Genomic DNA, 22,519 nt, shown 5'->3' with positions numbered 1-22,519 from the left:
AGCCCAGGGATTCCTCCTGGGGAAACAACTCAACTGCCTTCCTCCATCGAGTCACCTTCCTTGGAAAGCCAGGCTAGCAGGTAACCTGATGGCCAAGCCTTCCTTTCTGCTTTCTTCATGATAGGAAGCTGTATTCCAGCTACCAACACCAGAAACACCACTGCCTCACCCAAAGAAGGAAATCCTCCTTACTATTTGCTAAATGAATATTTGTAGTTTAAAAAAAGAGGGTTCCAATCATCTTTCCGTACACATATAGTGTCCTATAAAGAGGTTTAAATTGTGATTCAGAATTTTCACTGAAAGACAAAACTTTGCTCCTTGAAACTTTCTGAATATATCAAGAAACACTGGTTTCAGATTTTTGCACGTTATGCTGTTTTGACTGCATACAAGTATACATTGACAGAAGCCTGAGAAAAGTCCACTCCTAATCATCACTCTAAAGCTGTCTTTCTCATCATCACTTTTCTATACTCTAAATAAAATCAATATACTTCAGCCCAGGAGCTAGCTGACAGTAACAACTAAAAAGTGATACCAGTTCAGGAATTACACAGGAGTGTAAGTCAATGCTTGTTCAATTCAAGTGCACTCTATTGAATATTAATGGTGATTTAGTTTTGAAACACATATACTACCTAATGTAAATCACAGGATGCTGAAAATGGATTGTTAAATATTATCTTTTAAGAGTAACTTAGTTATGTAAAATAAGGGTTCAGTCCAACCTCTTCCCACGCACTTAAGTGTGACTCAACAGAACTACACAGAATAGTAGAGGTATGCAAGTTCTTACATATTTACAAGTACCAGATCATAATTACTACTTTGCAGTACCTTGTCTAGGAATACGTATTCACCACAGCCTAATACTGGTGAGTAATGGTGCAGAGCTACACTGCTAGATACGTCTCCCAAGTGTTTACTCACATATGGGAAGAGTCAGCAGGGAATATAAAAATATATCAGGAATTTACTTTAAAATTCTTGCTAATTTAATGAATATTATTTTCTTTTTTTTCTACTACATTCAAATCACATTAATCAAAACAAAACAGTTTAATTACCTTGAATAAATGAGCAAATTCTGTCTCATTTTGGAAGCCCTCTAATGCAGACACTTGGTGATGAACTTACCCAGTAGTGACACACAAAACATTTGTTTTCCAGTGTCAGGCCCATGTTATGCTGCTGACCAGTACTTCCAAGAAGCTAGTTGGAAAAGCTGGAATAGTTTTAACGCTCTCGGTGTGGCATACATCTTTAGAAAGAAGCCCTTCAGCCTTTGTCTCAAAACAGATTGAGATACTGGGCAAACCTAACCTGCTTCCTCAGTATTCTCTCCCCATGGTAATTTAGGACTCTGATGTATCAAGAAAGAAAACCCTGGCAGTCTCAGGTGAGTGACCTGTAGCTAATTGCATCAGCAGTCACAGCCAGAGATAGATGCAAGCAACCCCATCATAAAAGTAATTCACCTCAGGGGCAAACTGCTTCCTAGAACTTCCTCCCTCTTGAAATTCTAGTGTTAAATTACCTTATGAAGCATAGTGCTTCATATCCCTTTCAAGTGTCATCATTATTTAATTTTTCATTAAACATGAAAGTGTGCAGTCCCTGCTAGACCAAGCCTTATTTCACTTTTGACTTCCGCCACGGTATGTCTCTGAGGAACCCTTCCTGAAGGAAACACACATTATTCTACAAACATTTATCCATCATGCATGATCAAGCCCAAGATTTTAGTGGCATTCATAATATACAGAGCAGAGAAGTTACCAGTAGTAAGCACCGACTTTACCAAGTGTATTTTAAATTATGTTCGTACAGAACCTTGCATAGCAGAATCCTGGCCTTCCAGGCCTATCAAAACATTACAGTCACTTTCATGCTTATTGGTAAACATGTGCTCCTTGGTGAGAATCTTAGACCTAAAACAGCAGCTCTCAAAGAGAAGGGTCGAATTCTGAAACACTGCTGATCTACGAAAGTGCTCCCTCATGCCCACACAGCATCTCAGGAGTTTACATACACTTCGTGTACCATCACAAAATACATCAAAATATTTGAGATGTCTGTACATTTCTTCTTATTATTTTACCTTTTCTGACTGCTTTGATTACAGTTTTCCCTCTATCCTATAAAGACATCATCTTGCCTTTTATTTGTTGCATTTACTTATTTCCTGTAGTTTACACTTCTCACTTTTCTTCCTTTCTCCAGCTAGTGCCAGCCTAGAGAATAGAGAGGATCACATATATGCCTAATATACTCATTCCTTGAGTCTGATCCAAAAAAAGAAATGTTGCCCCACCGTGCAATTAGGACTGATGCGTCTATTCCTGTTTCATTCATTAACACTAAAAATTTCATTTCATTTGTTACGTATTGGCTTTACCAATACATCTTCACTTCTCATCCCTTTGGATAGCTCACTGAAAAAAAAAAAAACAACAGAACAATAACAAAGAAAACCCAGTATTTTCCCCCATACTGCAGGACCTTTTAGGTCTGCACAGCATACAAAACTGAGGAGCAAGCATCAACTCGTCACAACCCTCTGAAAAGGCTCAGAGGCACAATGGCAGAATCACTGGTGTTTTTTTCCCCAGCACTCATGCACTCAAGGGACAAAATATTTTGACACTGCAGTTTAATAAATAATGAGGGGGAAAAAAAGATGGAGAGAGTAGAAGAAAGAACGGACACACCATAATCTCGTTCATTCTGTATACAGTACAGACAGCAAGTACAGTATGCTATTAAGGCAGCATGTTTCACTATCAGAACTTCTGCAGTCCCTTAAAGGTTTACATCCCTCGGGATGTCCCCCTCAAGAGTGTATTTCATCAGCAGGGGACTTAACCTCTTGACCTCAATGAATAACACCTGTCCTAAATGCTGAAGTATTCAAAGAGAGAGAAATTAGTGAGCAAATTAACATAACATAAATGTGGCATTAACCAGGAAAAAAGAAAACAAGGAAAACAGAATTCATTTTCACACAATAATTGCAGGTCACAATGATGATCTTCCTAGTAACACTGGTGGAAAAGGCAAGGAGCAATCAAGAAGTCATACAACAAGAATTGTTATTTGTTACTTGGAGACTTCCAAGTTTTGAGCTTACAGTACTCTGCAACCAGAGAAGATCTATCACCTGTTTGCACATAAAAATAGAGATACCATGAAAATCAAAACAAGATACATTTGAAGACTCACATTTTTCTGTGTCTTCACTTAGTAAAACAAGTAGTCCTCTCCCAGTGATGAGCAGTATATTTTCTCTTTATAAGCAAGACAGGTCACGGAGGTTCCCCAGCAACACAGCCACTTTGATGATCAATGTTGCACTAACACACCAGAGACTGATGTCAAAACGCACACCTGCAGCTCTGAATGCTCATGAATCAAAGGCACCATATGCTGGCTCTTATCTTCTCATATTCAAGTGACTGACAGGACAAGAAGATGATTCATCTTCTCCAGACACCGTTAACATTACTGTCAGAAAACAATGAACCACTATATCTTTCTCATTTAAATAACAACAACCCCCAAAAAAACCTCTCTCTGCCCCACCTTTCTCTCTGTTCTGACTTCAAATATAATCTCTCCATACTGTAAACATGCCCGACCTAGAGTTGGGTTTCCTGTAAATGCTCCTCTATTACGTTTGGCATAAATATAGACATTACGAAAGACTGACTTTTCACCTTACTCCTAGCTGACTCTCTCTTGGCTCAGCCTATCACTTTAAAGCCGCCTCTCACTCCCCGTAAACATACTGCCAAGGAGGCACAAAACTGAATCTTGTTTTCCAGACATGAAAGAATGCATCCTTAGGCTCCTCAGTATTCATGTGTTAAGTTTCTCTTCTTTTTGCCTTCTCTTTTCCTAGCCTGATTGCCTGAGTGTTCACACATGAAACCATGCTTTGAAAGTAATTTTTTAAAATTTGAAATAACTTCATGAAAACTTAGCCCCCAGGTTTTTAATTTGTGCTTAAGGTCTGTACTAAGATTCAAGGATCTTGTGACAACCTCCCAGTAGGTCACTATTATCCACAGTTCATTAACACAAGCACAAATGAGACAGTCCAGCACAAAGCCATTTGTTCTGCAAGCTGCAAGTGACACTCATGAAGTGTCAGCAGGTATGTGCAAACTGCCTCTGAATCAATAAACTAATTCCAAGAGCAAAGTAGCTTACAGGGATACAGAATAGCAAATTTTTTAACTGTGGCAACTATGGATACTGTGACACTGTTTTGGGATTTTCATAGAACCACAGAATGGTTTGAGATAGAATGGCCCTTTAAAGGTCACCTAGCCCAACTTCCCTGCAATGAACAGGGACACCTTTCAACCCAAATCATTCCATGATCTACAGCTAGATCAGGTTGCTCAGAGCCTGGTCTAACCTGACTTCGATTTTGGATTTTGTCTGTCAGTGATACAGTGGCTTGCTTTCTCTTCTGAACTAAAAAAGCAAAAAGACCCTTTGCTGAGGACGACCATATACCTGAGAAATCAACAGATTTGTCTCCTTTCCAAATGGAATTTTATGCTGGGTACTTTGGCCCTTATTCACTTGAGGTCAGAGGCTCAGCAGGTTACAGTCACTCAGCTGTGAGTTGTTGCACCTGGAATTTTAAATTATTTATGATTAACAGCAGCAAGCCTGTCACTGAAATTTGCATGAGAAAGCACTTAGGTCTGTACATTGCCCTGATACCAGTACTGCAGCTGTGTACCTCAACAAATATGCCTTCAAGTGTGTTGTTTTGCATCACACTCAGACACTGCTTCACTTCAATCTTGAATTTCATGTACTAAATGTAGTACTCTCAGCTCTTATACAGGCTATGTACAAAGATCATAGAAATAACCATTACTGAATTAGTACTGAAGAGAACAAAAGATCCAGAAAAAAATATAATTCTATTTGAATACAATGTAAAAAAAACACACAAGACAATTATTTTCCCTTCTTTCATTAAAAAGGTGTGCTAACAGAGTGCTTCATGTTAAAAGGAAGACAAAAATGTGCCAGGCCAAACACTACTTTCTTCAACTTTTATGATTCTATGATGCAGTTCATCACTTACATCAAACACGTATTTTATTCAGTGTAAAATAAATAAGTAAATCTTGCAATGTGTCAAAGTAACAGAGTAAGAAACTCATGTTTTAATAAGATTAATAGCAGTGTATTCATTTTCAAAGATGATTACCAAGATGCACCTCAAATCCTCTACATGATTAAAAGCTAAGTATTCTTAAAAGGTATTCACAGCGCCCATCACAATACCACAATATCCTTGAATAAGTTTCCCTCGTGAGGTATGAGGACACAAAGTATTCTATTTTAATTGCTAATTGAATGTTTCTAGAATAATGAAGGAAATGTTTCAATTATAATAACTGTGACAGGGTTCACAGCTGTGAAACCGAGTCTTATGATGCCAGACAGCACCAGAAGACAGACAGAAAGAACATTCCTTCCCTAAAGGTCTGGCAACTCAAGGGCACAAAACACATGAGCAGAAGGCAAACCTTTCTGCCATATCACAGATATAGAACACAGAGAAAGACAGCAAGAAAAATGATTTACAGCCTAGCAGACATTAGAAACTTAAATCCAGAGCTGTAATTCAGGAGGCCCTTTTCAGCTACCACATTCTTCTGGTGCTGCAATCAGCTACAACCAATGTCTCCTCTCCTGTTTAAAAAGCTCTTTGAGGTCTTCAAGTTCTGACAGCCACGATGACATGGTGAAACAGCATCACAGCATTCTGCACCGAGACCCCATCAGAATACAACAAGGTATTCTGCCACAAACAGTCTTATTTCTGTAGACTTCCTCAGCATGCATTATGCTAACCATTAGGCTCAGGCTTATCACAAGGCAGAACAGCAGACACAGTACCATCCCCGGCCTGCCTTTTATAAATGGCTCTAGCGTTAAATAATGAGCTTGTGATTAGCATACTCACACAGGATGTGGGAAACCAGCCATCATTTTAGAAGGTAGCAAGGGGAAAGATCAGCCTAGGAGGTGATCATAGGATAACCGTGAGTCACACACGTGATTTGGCAGAGGAAAAAAAAAAAAGATGTACATTGAGTCATGAGGGGATATTCCCAGTCAAGGCAGGGAAGAACTGATGTCACCACACAACCTACAAGCACAACTGCAGGTGGATGCAAGGTACAGGGCTGTTCAGCTCCGTGTAGCAGTGTGAACTTTTTACTAGAAGAGATGCCAGGATGATGAAAGCAACGGGAGCTCATTATACAGGGATAAGACAAAACCCATGACATGACATTAAGAAAACTTAAACTTAAGAAAAACAAGGTTAAAATACAATATTGGAAGAGAAGAAAATATATACTGTCCAGGTATAAATCTAAGATGAATGTCAGAATGTTTCTAAACAGGAAAAGAGCAAGGGTCAGGAAGAACCAAAGAAGAACAGCAAACCTTGCTGCCTTTCAGACAAAAGACAGGAGTGTGATCACTATTTCAGAGACTGCATGAATATCAGGGCCCTGGCACAGCCAGAAAGCAGCCCCAGGATCAGGGAATCCTTCTGCCTGAGGATGTTCATCTCTTGACAGCACACATGGGGCAAGGCAGGGCAGGGGAGGGCCAGGATCAGCTTTTGATTGAATCTGTTCACCTACTGACATCTGACCCTGTAAAAACCTCCAGTAACAGCCATCACAAGCTTGCAACATCATACAGTTGATGATCCAGATAATAAGGGTTCCTCTGCCTTTCTAGAAGACTGAAGAAAGAAGATTGAAGAAAGACTTCCAGAAGGTGCTCCTTTGGATAAATTCCTACTTTCTTACCCCGAACAGTAACTCCATCTAACGTGCTCCTTTCAGACCTTAGTTCACCTACAGCACTCTCAAGAAACAACAGCTTGTAACACTCAAAGGGAAGTCAAGATTTCAAGTTACTTTCTTAAGTACAAATCCTATGATACTTGAATCAAGAAGCTCTGTCACTTAATGCTTTCATGAATTATTTATCAGAGAAAACAATGGGTCTTTTATCAAATGTAGTATCTTGCTTAAAACAGCTCTCATTGAAATCTGTAAGAGGTCACTTTGCAAGCAATATTACACCGAGGTTTAGCTGTTTTATAACTTTTTTTTTCTTCTTTAACCGAAAATCTGGCAATTCTAAGTCAGTTCTTATGGTTAATGAGAATGTTGCAGCTGGAGCTTTCCCTCCTGAACAGCTGCTGACTACCTGTGTGCACAGAACCAGTCCCATCTTTAAGTCAGCACTGCCCATCTGTGGTCCCAAATACTTAATGTGATATTCTAAAACTTACAGTAATTCTGGATGGTCAAGCCTGCCATTACTATGTTAATGTTGCAGTTGTAACAGTCTTATTTCGGTACATCCAATGAGCTTAATGGATTGCTACGTGGAAATATTTATTAATAAATCCATTCCATGTGTGAGGTTTAAACACCTGTGAAATGCTAACATCGAAAACAAAACATTGCTAAGACAAGAAAGAAAAAACATGTCCCCACTTTTTACTTGAAGCATGCCATATTCACTCAAACAGAAATAAACTCAAACCACAGCACTATCCCCCTCCCAAACCACAGGCTTCTTAACATCTGCTAAGGGTGTCTGAAAACATACTCTAACAGCACTGCTTAACATGAAAAACATACAAAGACTGCAAAGTGGAAAGTGATTTCTATCGTAACTGGTTTCTGTTTGTGTGTTTGTTTTTAAACCAAGCTGCACGCAAACATTTCCTCTGTTTGGGCACATCAGAATTCACTTAAATTCACCCCCAAATTCAATTAGTAATGGACATGAGTTTCCCCTTACTTTGCCAACTACATCATATGAATGTCCATAAACACTGTAATGCTACCACACATTAGTTATCTGCTATAGGGGAGGAGTGCTGCAGATAATTTCATGCACGTTCTCTCAGATGCCACACAGTGAAGAAGTACAGGCAGCTAATGATGGAGGCAGCCACTTCACACTAAGTAGGACTGTGATGCATGTGGGCTGGCACAAAAATGGTGTCACACACTCACACTGAGCAGAAACCTGGGCACACAATCATTTTGGTATCAATTATTATTTTACTCACTTAAGTCCTAACACTCCTGCCATACCAACAGCTTGCTCAGTGTTTGCTCTCCCTCTGGATGCTTGCCCACAGCCAGGATGCACCATTCTGCACAACTGAGACAGCTTCATTATGCTTCTCCTCCCACCACACTTGCCTGATCTTACACTGTAAGCATAGTACTGCAAAAGTCTTATCCTTTACAACAGAGGCTCAACTAAGAGAATGTAACTGTATTTTTTAATTTTATCTAATGATAGCTTACAGGAACTTGAGTGATACTACGCTATTTAAATTTGGGTTTCTGTGTAGAGTTAGACCATTACATCATAGATCATCCCTGTAAAAATGAGTGTCAATTTCAGTTACAACAAAGATAAAAATCTCTACAAATACCTTTCAAGCACACAGTTCCCAGTAATAAACAATTAAGAATAAGTCCAGGTTGGATGAGATAGTGGACAATCTGGTCTAGTACTTAATCTAGTGGCTGGCAGCCTTATCTGTGGGAGAGGAATTAGAATGTGATGATTCTTGAGGTACCTTCCAATCCAAGCCATTCTATGATTCTATGAACTGAAGAAATCTTTGAAACATTGAGTATACTTAAAATGTCTAAAAGAGTAAATGACAGCCAACTGATTCAACTGACACTACAAGAGAAATTTTTATATAGAGAAAGCAATTATACACTGGAATTGAGTCAACATGCTCAAGTGCTCAAGTGCCTCTCTCAATCAATAAAAGAAATCATTGCAAGATGATTCAATACCGCAAAAAGACACATACAGAATAAGCTATCTGTTATGTATTTAAAAAACGGTGTGAAAACAAACACTGTCATAAAGCCTTCTTGCATATAGACAGCACATTCAGTGAGATACATGAGATCAGACTTACCATAAAATCATTTGGCTGTGCTCAGCTGAGTGGTCTTTTCTCACACAAGCAAACCCACAGAAGATTACAATGTCATTTTGCACCAGGAATACACTACAAAACCAGCTTTCATGCTTATGTGTGCCAATAGTCTTTGTTGTAATGTATGTGTGATTGTGAAACTACTTAAGTGTTCTCTTGCCAAAGCTCTGGTCATTCTTCCCAGGTTAAAGTAGAGAATCAATTGATTGTGAAATACCTTCGATTATTTGGCCATCTTCAAATGTAATACTGTGCCAAGGTTTTATTTGCATGTTAATCTTTTATTCATTTACTAAACTGGGCAGAAAAAATGTGAACTTACACTTCACAAATAATTAAAGCCTGAAAAACAGATTCCTAAAGCATAGGATCCATAGATACAGAAGTTCCTAAAAACTATTACACATGTACTACTTACTATTAAGCATCTGCCTTTTTTTTCCCTCCCATATACACATTTTCAGTTTACAAATGTTAATTGTATAATAAAATAAATTACATAAGATTTTGGAATACATGTAAAATAGAGGTAAAATACTTCAGATTACTTGCAAGCTGCCATGACTTTTTTCCAAAGTATTAAAGTCTTATTGAAACTAAGCACTATTAGAAGCATTAAAATTGTGAGCTAATTATACAAGCCATTCACAGCATATTAAGAAAGCTGTATTTCTGATGACTTTATTGCTGATAGTATTGTTACTAGAACATTTCTAATAATAAAACATAACTACTGTTACATTCAGTTCAGCTGTTGGCTCTACAGAAAAGTTTCATTAAGCACATTTATAACCTTACTCCCAAGAGGTTTTTGAGATCCTAAACAATAACACAATTAATAAAAATGAATATACAAAACATAGAACTTAACTTCATATAGCATAAAACTAGAGGCAACCATCATCATATGATGAAACTATTTTGATACACGATGGACTACACAAAGTAACCACTGTTCACCAATGCAAAGGCCTGAACCAGAAGGGTTCATGTGGTGCCAATAAGATCTGAAGAATACTAAGTTCCCCAGTACATTCTTGTGAACTTCTGGAGTACCACATCATCAGGCTAAATTTGTTCATTTTCTGCTAGATTCAAATGAAGTCTTGCTACATGTGAGATTGGTTTGTGTTTTCCAAAAACCATCCAACAATGTATGAGTAGTAAGGGAATATCAAAATGGTGAGTAAAAGAAAAAAAAGCACCACAGGACTGATGAAGTTTTAAACGCCAGTTAGAATGCAAATAAAGACTTCCTCTCGCAGACACGTGCGTCTATGTTTCCTGTTATTATCAACCTAATGGCAACACTATAGAATTAAATCAGTACAAAAGAGAACCCAAAATAAAGCTCACTGACTATAAGCAGTGCAAACCAATATAGTTATTAAACTTACTGTCACTTCTGCTTCCACCCCTCTTTCTTGCAAATGACATACGCAAGCAATAAGAACCACTCTAGCAGCAACATCCTGTTCCTAACAAGTGTGTTTCCTCAAGCCATATGAAGTCCCAATGGATTCATCATCACTTTCCCAAGATTCAGATGCCCCATCCTGTGACAAGTGACTCAGTACCTACAGCTGGACAACAACTATCCAGAAAAGGAGTGCAGGAAGAGCATTGCGCACAGGTTACCAATTCTGAAGGGTCATTGGGAAAGAAAGCATCACAATCCAGAACACTTTCACTGGTAGTCTGTCTCAGGTTCTCCCTGCATTATGTTCAGACCTAAGTCCATCTGAATGCCATTTCTAGGCCTAAGAAGTAGGTGATTGGAAATAGCACGGATCTAGCAAATTTATGTCATGCCTGACCACTATAATTTCTCTCTATGATAAAATCACAGGATTTTTGTATGAGAGGAAAGCAGTGGTGTCACCGAGCTTGCTTTCAGCAAGACTGTCAATACCATCTGTCTCCTCAGCATATTCGTATCTAAGCTGATCTAGGTTGCAGTCTAAATGGACTGACGACTAGGCAATATGGAAAACTCTATCATTAGGCTCAAATAGTAGTCATCAATGGTTCACATTCCACCCATAATCTGGTTACAAGCAGATAGGGTTCCCTGACCCGTCTTTAAAATATTTAGCAGCAACCCAGCAGAGGCTAAAGAACACATCCTCAGCAAGTCTGGGGAAAATATGTACTTAGGGGTGCAGCTGATGCACTGAAGGACAGGGCTGCCTTTCAGAATGGCTTAGGCTTGAGCAAGGGGCTGACAAAAACCCCTTGAAAGCACCGGCTGAAAACTGACTTGCTACTGAGCAGCTCTGTCAAAAAGAATGCAGGAATCCTGGAACATAGAAGGTGAGACATGAGTGAGCAGCCCAACTGGCAGCAATGGGGGCTCTGCACCTGGAGTAGGGTGTCTGCTTCCAAAGGCCCTACCTGAAGCATCAGCCAACTGAAGCAAGGTCAGTGAAAGGCCATAAGGACTATGAGGAAAGGCTGAAGACACAGGGATTGTTCAGCTTGGAGAAGGTTTTGAAGCACTTAATAGCAACTTTCCAATATCCAGGAGTAGATTATTGAAAAGGTAGAGCCCAAAGGCAGAGTCCTCCATAGGTGGAGAACAATGTAAGCCATAGCTAGGTAGATACTTGCTATATGTTTATCAGATAAAATGAAAAAAAATATCACTGTGAGGATGATCAAGCATTGGAGGAGATGGCCCTGAAACACAGTGGAATCTCTATCCTTGGAGCTTTCCATGCCCAAGCTCAACATGTCGTCAGTAACTTGACTTGATCTTGTATATGTGATCCTGCTTCAGGCAGGAAGGTGGGCCAAGATCACTCGAGGTCTCTTCTAAAATAAATTGTCCTGTGAATCAGTTCTGGAATTATGTAAATATGCTATACACAGCATGCACATTTATGCACAACACATCCAAGCAGACGAGAAATTTCAAGCATCCACAGTAGATGCATTACAAACAATCCACATACAAGCAGTATAATTCAAAAACCTTCACTGTTCTGAGTTTTATTCACTTACACAGATGACAAAAACTGCCCATGCATGTATTTATTTAACTGGAATAAGTCCTTCAAAACCTCTGTAACGCTTCCTGGTTCACTGCGTCAGTAAAACTGAACACAACCCAAAAAAATCACTCAGCAGCTCTGCAGTTATAAAAGGAAACAAAAAGCTAAAATCAAAAGCTAATTATAAAGAAGAGACTACAGGTAAAGTAAGGTACAGTATATGCTTCATGGCAGCTACAAAAGTCCTTTATGGTACAGTGAAAAATGCAGTTAAGAACTCTTAATATGCTGATACTCAGCATGGCACCAGATGACTGCATTAAGGCAAAGAGCATACTTTTGTTGCTGCTGTATTTTGTTGTATGCTATTTGTAGGAGGCGTGTATCAGCCTTCCCACTAAAGCTCATTAGTAGGACAAAATATTACTCACAAAGAAATGAAATTTACAAGCTGTTAACAATAAAGGCCAATTACAAGTAATGAAGAGTATTTCCCAACCCTCCGCACACTTTCCAGGGGTACAGAGAATTATTACTTTATTTAGAACCCAGTTTCTCACCATACTAAAGAAGGCTGTGGGATTCAGTCGTTAGAATGTTTTTTTTTTTTTAAATAAGCATAATATCTCCACATATAAAGCTTTTTTTTAACCACGAGATGAGAAAAAAAGAACATTTCACAATCCACTCATCTACTCTAGCAGTCAACCAAGATTTCAGACAAACTTTTCTATATCAACAATCCTGCATTCATTTGAAAAGCACCTATTAAAATACCTTTTAAAAAACCCAGCAACTACAACAACTTTCCCATGTGATCCTATTACAGACTCTTTTCCATAGGACAAGAAAGATTTTCTGAAGAACAAAACAAAGCCAAATTATTGCTTGCCCTCCAGGCAAACAGTGCTGATTCAGACTATGCTGGTGAAAGCTATGTAAAATCTTATACTTCTTCAGAAACAAGTCAAGGCAAAGTAATAGCAAAGGTAAAAAATGACAAAAACCAAGCCAGGGAGTTAATGTGTTTACAGATTACACACTTTGTCTACCAAGAAGACCCTTGATACACTTAATTTCTACCATCTGGGGAGAGAGTCCAAGAGTAAAAGGCACAACAAGAGCCAAAGTAAATGATAAGTGTGTTTCCCTCCAAGTCTGTTCCAACTACTTCAGCAAATATTGCAAGCCAAGAAATAATCACAAATAAAACGTCACTCTTTTCTTTTCGCTTTCAGAAAAGTAAAAGGACAGTTCACACCCATGCTGACTTCAGAAATGTGAAGAAGTTCTTCCCATCTTCAATATTACCATTTTTTCTCATTTATAGAGTGTTTCCTGTACCTATCATAACCAAGAAACTGCTTCCACAATAGTTCAGCATCTTTTGGTCTGCCTTTCATGCTGTGGACTTAACTTTGGTTCCAGAAGCTGATGAGTCTCTTCTTAGATTGGCTAAGTCAAGGTTATGCAGAGAATTTGTCACAAACTCCAGGAGCACCTTCTTGGAGTGGGTGCCATGGAAAGCCACCCAAAGTTCTAAATAAACTAGTCAGAAGAAAATGAAAGTGAATCAGAGGTATATGGATGACAGTCATCTTTACGTGCAGATTTTTAGGCTGGAGTACAATAGTGGCTGTCACTGGGATCTACAGAATTGCAGCATTAAAAAAATATATACATATATGAATTAGATCGGTCAGTTGTAGCAGACAAGAGGCAGGTGATACTGATAGATGGGTAATGAAGAAAATTGGAGGATAAAGATCACCTCCATTACTCAATCAGAAATAACCAATCTAAATTTATACTTCAGCAATGTGCCTGGAATATCAGGTGCCAATTTGGCCAAGACAATATTTAATAATTTGCATCTGGCTAGGTAAGAGCAATTGCTGTTATAGATGTGAATCTTCCTACATGGTGATAGAAATTTGAACTTAAATTACTTCAAAATATCATAGGAAGATTAAAATAAAGACTCCACCTTACATTAGTACAAGAAATCTTACTAACGGAGGAAAATATGCACACGAATACTAAGTAGAAAGCATAGGAGAACTTCAGGCTGAAGTTATTACACTGGAAACCATGATTTTACTGTGATGTGTTTACAAGTAAAACATTTTATGTCCCAAGGTGAACTTACCTCCATGCTGCTTCCTACTGCCACACTGCACATAGGCAACATGTTTCCAGAAAAAGCTGACAGTAAATCTTTAGACAACAGGAGCAACTATACACTGTCCTCTGAAAGGCCTTTGGATATAACGCAATGACTTCTAATCTGAAAAAGCCCTAACCTTCACGGTCCAATTTAGAACTGAAGAAGTTGTCTGGTCCCTGTCCAGTATGTAACAGATGTTTTTCAGGGCTTTTTAAATCTTTGGAACACATATATTTTCAAGTAAGGGTGCTGATGCAATATACAAGTGCTTAACCTAAGCTAGTTCAATGCAGATAGGCATTATTTTTCATGGTCTTGTCTCTATTCACAAAACTATGATCAAGAAAACAAACTGAAAAATGTAGCCAAGTGCCAAGAACATTTGTATTTTTGACAATGTTCCCTCTCCCTTATTCTTAAATAAATGCTTCCAGACAGTCAAGGATTAAAAGCAAACATTAAGACCAAGTACAAAGGTTAGAAACAATACATAGGCAGAACTTAAAAGAACATAAGAGCTTTATGTGTGCCTATTAATACTGATCTTTCCAACTGCCAAGACTTTTTTTTCAAGTTACTGAATTCCAAAGACAGCTATAACTCGTCCAGCTGCATTGCACTACCTGAATTTTGACTTCTAAAGAACACTAAGAAGAAAAACATCTTCATGTTGCACATGTGACCCAAAGATTTCAACACTAAGCAGAAGCTGAAGATAATGCACTAGGTAAAGATATTAAAACATATATATACTACAAGTCCAAGTTAGTTTTAGGAATATCTGTTGCTGTGTATTTGCTTTGTTTTCCTCTCACTTTCAAAACATAATAGTTAGCTGTTAGATTATCTCAGCTGTTAATGTTTCCAATCTGCAGTAGAAAGGATTGAAGTTCAGCATTTCCAGATGTTTACGCTTCCCTGAAATGTTTAAGAAATGACACATTAAGGATTAGAACAATACAGTAAGAAATTTTGCAAATGTTGGAGCAAAATTTAAAAGAAAGAGTCCTTCATTGCAATGCACAAAGCAAACTTCTTACAGCTGATAAATTGATTGGAGACAGTCAGAAAAAAAACAGAAAAACCACTATTGCTCCTTCAGTGCAGTCGTAGCATACTTCAGACAGGGAAAGACTGAGTTGAGCAATCTTTTCAGATTTATTACTTTACTTGCTTCTCCCTTTTGGAAGACTTCACTAAAATTTAGGGGGGAAAAAAATCGATAGTGAAATAAAGATAAAGAATACTGAGTTATTTCAAAATCATTTCAGAACAGAAGAAAAAAATAGCTGGAAATTTCCACGTTATTTCTTGTTTTTCTCTCACTTGCCCTTTGTGTGGGCTTTCCTGGGAATTGTCCAAGATTTATAGCTATTCCAAGCAGCAGAGCTGGGATCTCACTTCAACTGATGCAAGAAGCCTCAAAAAAAAAAAAAAAAAAAAAAAAAAAAAAAAAAGTTTCTGCTTTATTAACCAAAAATTTCTCCCACTATTTTAAAATGAGCATTTCAAGAAGCATTAAATTTTATTCTTTATTTTCTGAATATGAGAAACACGAAATGTTTAAATCCAAATACTATGGTCTTGAACTGTTTAAGTATAAGTTACTTAGAAATGCTTCAGCCACAAATGATTGTTCTCAATAGACTACGAATCTTTTAAAGCAAACAGCAGAAGGCTGTATATTGATTCCTAAAGAAAAGTTAAACTCATTATGATCAACTTTTCACAGGTGAGTCCCTGCGAACCTCTCGAAGAAGATGAGGTGTAGTCAGCAAAAATGAGAGTTACTGCTATTTTCAGGAATTCAAGGCTAAAAAAGAACAGACAAAACACAACTCTGAAAACAGCTGGGAGAGCAAGAAAACATGAGCACAATTTGTTCTTCAGAAAAGCTAATGAAATTGCTATGCATTATCTATGTAACAGACATGAGAATTGTTCACTCCGCAAAAGCCCACACGTGGGTTCAGCAGGGATTATGCTCGGTATTTGAATGGTGATTAGATGGCTGGACAGAGAAATTGTTTTGCATGTTCTTATGCATGAAAATAACTAGAGAAATAAAGAGAGAAAAAAAAAAAGAATGATGTGTATGAGACAACTAAGTTAAAAACAAAAACAAGCAACTGAAACGGTGTGATGGACCCTTTATTTAAGAGTCACCAAGTACAGAAGATCAGACACTATCATTGTTTCACCGTGGGAGGGATGTCAGTTAAGTTTCATGCAATCCCTTTCAACCATAGCTAATCCTACAGTGCTTAGTATAATTAAGAACATCTTGTCTAAATTCTTGGGCGGGCGAAACCCCTGGAGAACTAGATTTCTATTCTGCCATTTTAATTTACTGCCTGATAAGGATCCCCATATTGGGCTCACTTAGTCCAAATGAAGCATTCACTTGATCCTTAGGGAAGGAGCAATCTTCCTGTGGAGCAATTAGCACAAGACCCAGAACCATGACCAAAGGGTACAGTAATACAGTTATAATGTAAACTCTGCTGAAGCCAGTGACTGCCTCGGGCATCAGGAGCAACTGGATTAGTCTCTCAGAGACTAACTTGATTATTTTACACTCAATATCTAATTAGATTCAAATTAAGCAGTTTATGCAGAAGGCTGGGTGCCCCTGAAAATGGCTATTAATAGAAGTAATACGCAAATACAGTACCAGATTCCAGAGTTATCTGTCTGAAACTCCAGATATTTGAGCAGTGAAGCACTAGAGCATGTATCTTTTTCTGATCCTTCTTCCATTGGTTGTTACTTCTACTTTATACATTTAAATAAATAAATACATAAATAAATTCAGGCTTCTTCAAAAATGAAGGCATTCTGCTGGCTTTTTGTTTTGTTGTTTTTTTTATTTTTTTGGTAGCACCTAGCAAATCTGGAGCACTGAATCAGCTTTTACACCTGCCATCTTCATCAGAGTATTTTAAAGAAAGCAGGGAAACTCCTGTTTCATACAGTGGTATCAGTAGGCTGTATCAAAACTGCATCTAAACATTGTTGATCTACTGCTGGCAGCAGTGTTTAGGTAACATCACCATGGGACTGGGCACCTCACCAGAAAACTGTGCTATCCTTTAATCTGTGATAGACTTTACACTTTAAACCTCTATGGAGTCTTGGACTGCAAACGTTCTAGACTCCTCCCTTGTCAAACACAGGCTGCCAGTGCCTATGGCAAGGAACACCAGGTTTCACCCACATAAATCCTGAGTATGTTTTGCTGACTATTTAAATATTTCTTGTATTCATCAAGATTAACTCAGTTTAGTTTTGGTTAGTAAAAATTTGAATCAAATTGCTCAACTTTCTGATATCTATTTCACATCACTGCCTTCTGGCAGGGAAGAAGTAAACAGAAAATGGGCAGTGTATCATCTGAACACTTACAACTTTTGCTATTTATGCTGCAAGCAAGTACAAGATGGGGGTTTCAGTTTAACCTGTATTCTCCCAACATTTTATAATGAAAGTGTTTCTTTAGTCATAACAATCATTTAGCAGAAAAATTAGAGCCTAAACTATAATGATATGTTCTATTTGATGGAATAAATAACTGAAGTGGCTATTTCAATCTTATGAATAATTTATATGTAGTACTGAATAAAAACATCACAAAAAGAACAAACGGGAAATTTGTGCATATGCAGCAATACAAGCGTCAATTTTCCACATTGTGTTTCTCCCAGCAGTGCTCACAGAGCTCAATGGCATTCCTCTAGGCCAAGCTGCTCTTCTGCCTACCACTATTCCATGCATGCTCATTTCTAATCCAGTGCCCCACTAACACTCATCTTCTCCAACTCTCAGAGCTAGAAAGCAGCGAAAGCTGGAAAGCAGCGGAAGCATGCCCTAGTTCTGCTATTGATTTGTGAGGTGATCAGTGATAAGTCCTGGTTGCTGCCATGCCTTGAAAGCAAACACTGTTCTTCTCTGTATGTTCAGGATATCTTGAGTCTGGTATTGTACTTCTGACAGGTTTGTCTTCCAAGAGGATGGAAGGCCTCAGCTGACCAGAAATCTAGATGTTGTATGAGAACAAGTTAATGAAGAATAAAGCCCAATGCAAGAACAAGATTGTCAATAAAGTTTTCACGAATGCACAAAATTATGTGACTAAAAACATAAAATAATTTTTAAGTTCCTAAAATTCCTATTATAAAGGTCTGTGGTGGACCAAAGTTTATCACTATGATAATGACCAGACACATTATAAGTACCCACTATCTCACTCATAGTTATTATCATCAGAACTGGGACTTGAAAAGTTTGTGTACCTTTTTTGTTGTTAATGTACAATACAGTTTTAAAATGATGTAAATGCTCAAGTTCTGCTTTTAATTGTCTAGTTAGTATAAACCCAGTAAAGATAACATAACTTTGAATTTATCCTCTGCTCAGTGAGAACAAATTTGAATTCATTGCATTATAATGCACTGTAAGAGCATAACACTACTTTTTATTGTTGTTTACTATAAATACCAAACTTTATCTTAAATGGATAATCTCACAGCCCAATGTGTGAACATTCTTTAGTAAGTTAATATGCATTAATATAACTCCTATGCACTGGATTTTACTAACCAGAAATTGACTTTCAACTGTCCCATTTGATCTATAACATTTGTAATACTGCTTACTTCCTCATAGGAATAGGTATTTCCCTATTTTCTTACTAGAAGCTTAAATGGGTTCAAACCTCCCACAGAAAGACAAAGACTTGTCCAATACAAAGGCAACAACTCTTCACCTAAGGGACTTTCAGAGCCACAGGTGCCTGGCCAGAGGTCCCTGTGAGCCTTCCCCTAGCATGGCCTTCCCCTGGCGTCTGCTCTTGCCCGCTCCAGAAGGCTGTTGTATATCCTGCTATAGTGTTTTTTTAGTAATTCGCAATGCATATAGGCAGAGCCAATGTAAAAAAATCCATGATGCTCGAGAGCTTTGATAGGCTCACACCAGTCATCATCGACTGCTCCAAGTCCATCAAAGTCTATTTCCTGCTCAGCTGCCAGCAGTAATCAACAAATTATTAACACAAACCTTAAGACAGCTCTCCTGCTCTGTTATTATTCACCATGAATGACAGCAAGCACTTTGTCATCCTTCCAGACAACTATTCACCATCACCTCGCAATTTATGGTTTAAGTCTATCTGCCTGGGAACTAGCAAGGCTCCAGTTGTGTATTAGGAGAGTGTTCCAACTAGGAAAGGTTGGATACTAGGAAAAATTTCTTCTCAGAAAGAGCCATGAAGCAGTGGCACAGGCTGCCCAGGGAGGGGGGGAGTCACCATCCCTGGAAGTGTTGAAGCACCATGTGGATGTGGCACTGAGGAACGTGGTCAGTGGGCATGGTAGAGGTGGCCGAGGTCTTTTCCAGCCTGAATCATTCTACGATTCCACAGACACAGCCTTATACTTCGCAATGTCAGCATTTTAAAAACAACTAAACAACACACAGCAAAAACAAAAAAGTGTTATACACACTCTGTTAGCCCCACCCATTTGAGATCCAGTTCTGGTCCAAACAAGAAGAGGGAAAATATCAGTTCCTCAACAAGAATGCTTCCAGCATTTTCAAATGCTGTAATTTCATCATAACATTTCATCGCTTCCTCGTTCTTTTACAAAAACCAACGCAGTCCGAATGCAGCCCCAGTACTCTGAGGGATCAATATGATGCTCACAAGAAATACTGCCATGAATAACCTATTCCAAACTACAAAGACAAGCGTTTACATTCCTTCCAGGATAAACCACAGAGCGATTTTCCACCAGTCCCCACGTACATACTAACAGAACAAAACACCCCAAAACCGCAGTCTGGTAACCCAGCAGCCGGCAGCACCACAAACACGCTGATAACACTTATTCTAAACACTGCCAAACCCTACGTAGAAATTGCACTGCCTCAGCACACCAAGGGTATGGCAGCTTAAAAAAATATATACATACATATAACTATCATTTAAAAGACACCGGGCCAGAAGGGCGAGAGATGTGAGCACCGGTCCCACGGCCAGCACCTGCCCGGCTCCTCAACCCTCCGCCGGCGCCTGCCGAGCAGCTCGCCTTTGAGGGGTTAACGTTAAAAAGCAGAAGTTCGCTGTCAAGCTGCAGAACTCCGGGCACGGCCGCGATGTGAAACCGGAAGCCCACGGAGCCGAGCGAGGGCCTCCCACTGCCGGCCGGGACGCGTTCCCCCCTCCCCGGGGTGGTTGTGTAACGCACGGCCCCCTCGTGGGGAGCAGCCCCACGCCCCGGGAGCAGCACCGCGCCGCGCCCGGCGGCCATCCCCCCGTACCTGTCCCGCGGGCGGGCAGCCCGGAGCCACCTGCTGTGCCGGCCACCTGCGCTGCGCTACACCCCGGGTGTCCCGCGGCACCGCCCGCCCCTCCTGCGCTCAGCCGGGCTCGCGGTGAACAGCAGCAAGTCAAAACGCTGCTCAAACCGCCCCGGGGGAGCCGCTCGATCCGCTCCCCGCAGCGCACCACCTCCCGCAACTCCCCGCCGGAAGGAAAAGCAATAATAAACCTAAGCGAAGCAGTAAACGGGAACGCACCGGCGTCTCCTTCTGGCTTGAGGCGCTCCGGGGGCTGCGCGCTGCATCCGCCGCGGGCGGGGGCAGATGGGGTGCGGGCGGGCGGGCAGCCACTCTCTCCTGGCGGCAGGGGGAAGGCTGGCGGCCGAGAGAAGTGATCCGCGCCGCGCTCCGCAGCGTGCGGCTCCCTTCCGTCCGAAGCGACTCCTCCCGCTCGCTGCTGGCGCTCCGGTGTCGTGCCTGCGGGTCACCGTCTCGCCGCCTCCTTGCCCCGCGCCCTCCCTCCCTTCCCTCGCTCAGCTCGGTTCTCCGGCCGCAGCCCCCGCTACCTGTGCCGGAGGTGCGTCCCGGCGGCTGCAGCGCCGCTCCCCGCCGTGCACGGCAGTCTCCGACCAGGAAGAGGCAGCTGGAGGGGGCACCGCCGTGCCCCGCAGCTCGCTCCGTAGGGAGGAGCCGGGGTGGATGAGCCCCTTCAGCCCCGCGGGGAGGCACGGAGTTGCCCCTAGAGCTCCGACTTTCCCCTGGGGTGTGGGAGTTCCTGTCTCAGGATGCGGGAGGCTAATAGCGGCCGCCTGCCTGCTTGCTGCCCTTTGCGGTGTGACAGCCCTGGGTACCCCTCACTCACGGCAGTTAGCCTCACGGAGAAAAATCAAAGTCGTGTGCCAACAAACGTAACTCCATGCTGTGCCTGGTCAAACAGACCGTTGGCGTAACTTTCTGCCTCACCAGGCCTCACCTCCCAGTGGTAAAACCCGCCTGGCCCGTGGCTTGGTGTCACAGTCAAACTTAGGGCATGTTTGTGGGGAGAGGTTTGAAAGCATGAACCCTCAGGGTGCTCGGTATCCTAGAAGAAAGAGAAACTACCTTTTAATTTCACCTGAATTTGGGAGGGAAGTTCACATCAGTGAGTGTCTTGGACAAGTCACGTTTGTTTCCATCCTGTGCAAGTGTTAAATATATATACATATACTTCATATTAACTTCATATTACAGATTACTTCTGCAAAAATAGGAAGTAAATTTATACATAGGGCTTTTTTTGCCATTTAAAATTTTTTTTTTTTACTTTTATTTTTTTAAACAAGTCTTTGTTAGGGGGGGCTCATTGTGATTTCTCTATTTATCTATTGCACCTGTCAAGCACATAATGTTTAAGCCTCAGCAGACGGAGAGTTATTATGTTAACTACCCACTAATTCCTCAGTATGCAAATATTTTTTGGCTTGCTTCTCATCTATGAAGATGGAGGAGGTTTTAGACAATATTTTTGGCCACTTTATAAACTGTAGGCTCTTACAGATGAGCAGTCATTTAGATAAATATTTTCACTGTATGAAGGGAACTTCCTACAAGCAATGCCTCACAGTGAGAAGTTTGCAGTGTGTGCCTTTATTACTGTAAATATGAAGGCTACCAAACTGAATGCTAAACTCTTAGAACACTGAAGTATGAGGTTAAAAAAAATAATCATAGGTATAAGGAAGGATTGCAGATGAAAAGTATAGATGGAATATCAGCAGTATGCATGCTCAAAAGTCTGGGAATTCCATATTTAAAGGATGGGCAACACTACTTTGAGTTGCTCTCTTTCCCCACACTCCTTCAGTTGTGAAGAATATCACTTTCTTCTCATGGAAATTTGAGGGGCATGTTAAAGGAGTTGAATATTTAGGCTTTATGCATAGTTTTAAAGGATAACTGTTCATATTTGTCATATCTTTAAATAGACATTTATCAACTTTGAAAGGCAATGCTGAA

General features: G+C 40.1%; 1 protein-coding gene across 3 annotated transcripts in view; it reads right to left on the bottom strand.

Moving 5' to 3' along the window:
• Window positions 1–20,916, bottom strand: part of MBP (myelin basic protein) — a 105,264-nt gene extending 84,348 nt beyond the window's left edge. The window contains exon 1 of one of the 3 annotated variants that reach the window (XM_052703763.1): window positions 20,783–20,916. The gene's annotated coding sequence lies outside the window, so the exon portion shown is untranslated. Of the gene's footprint in view, window positions 1–9,025; window positions 9,045–20,524; window positions 20,626–20,782 lie in introns of those variants that run through there. The other 2 variants (XM_052703766.1, XM_052703765.1) reach the window with 2 other exon arrangements.
• Window positions 20,917–22,519: the final 1,603 nt, after the last annotated feature.

The sequence above is a fragment of the Tympanuchus pallidicinctus genome, unplaced genomic scaffold, assembly GCF_026119805.1.
Source record: "Tympanuchus pallidicinctus isolate F22 unplaced genomic scaffold, pur_lepc_1.0 scaffold5, whole genome shotgun sequence".
NCBI classification, from domain to species: Eukaryota; Metazoa; Chordata; class Aves; order Galliformes; family Phasianidae; genus Tympanuchus; species Tympanuchus pallidicinctus.
Note: the sequence above shows the minus strand (reverse complement) of the source record. Positions and strands in the feature narration are given on the sequence as shown.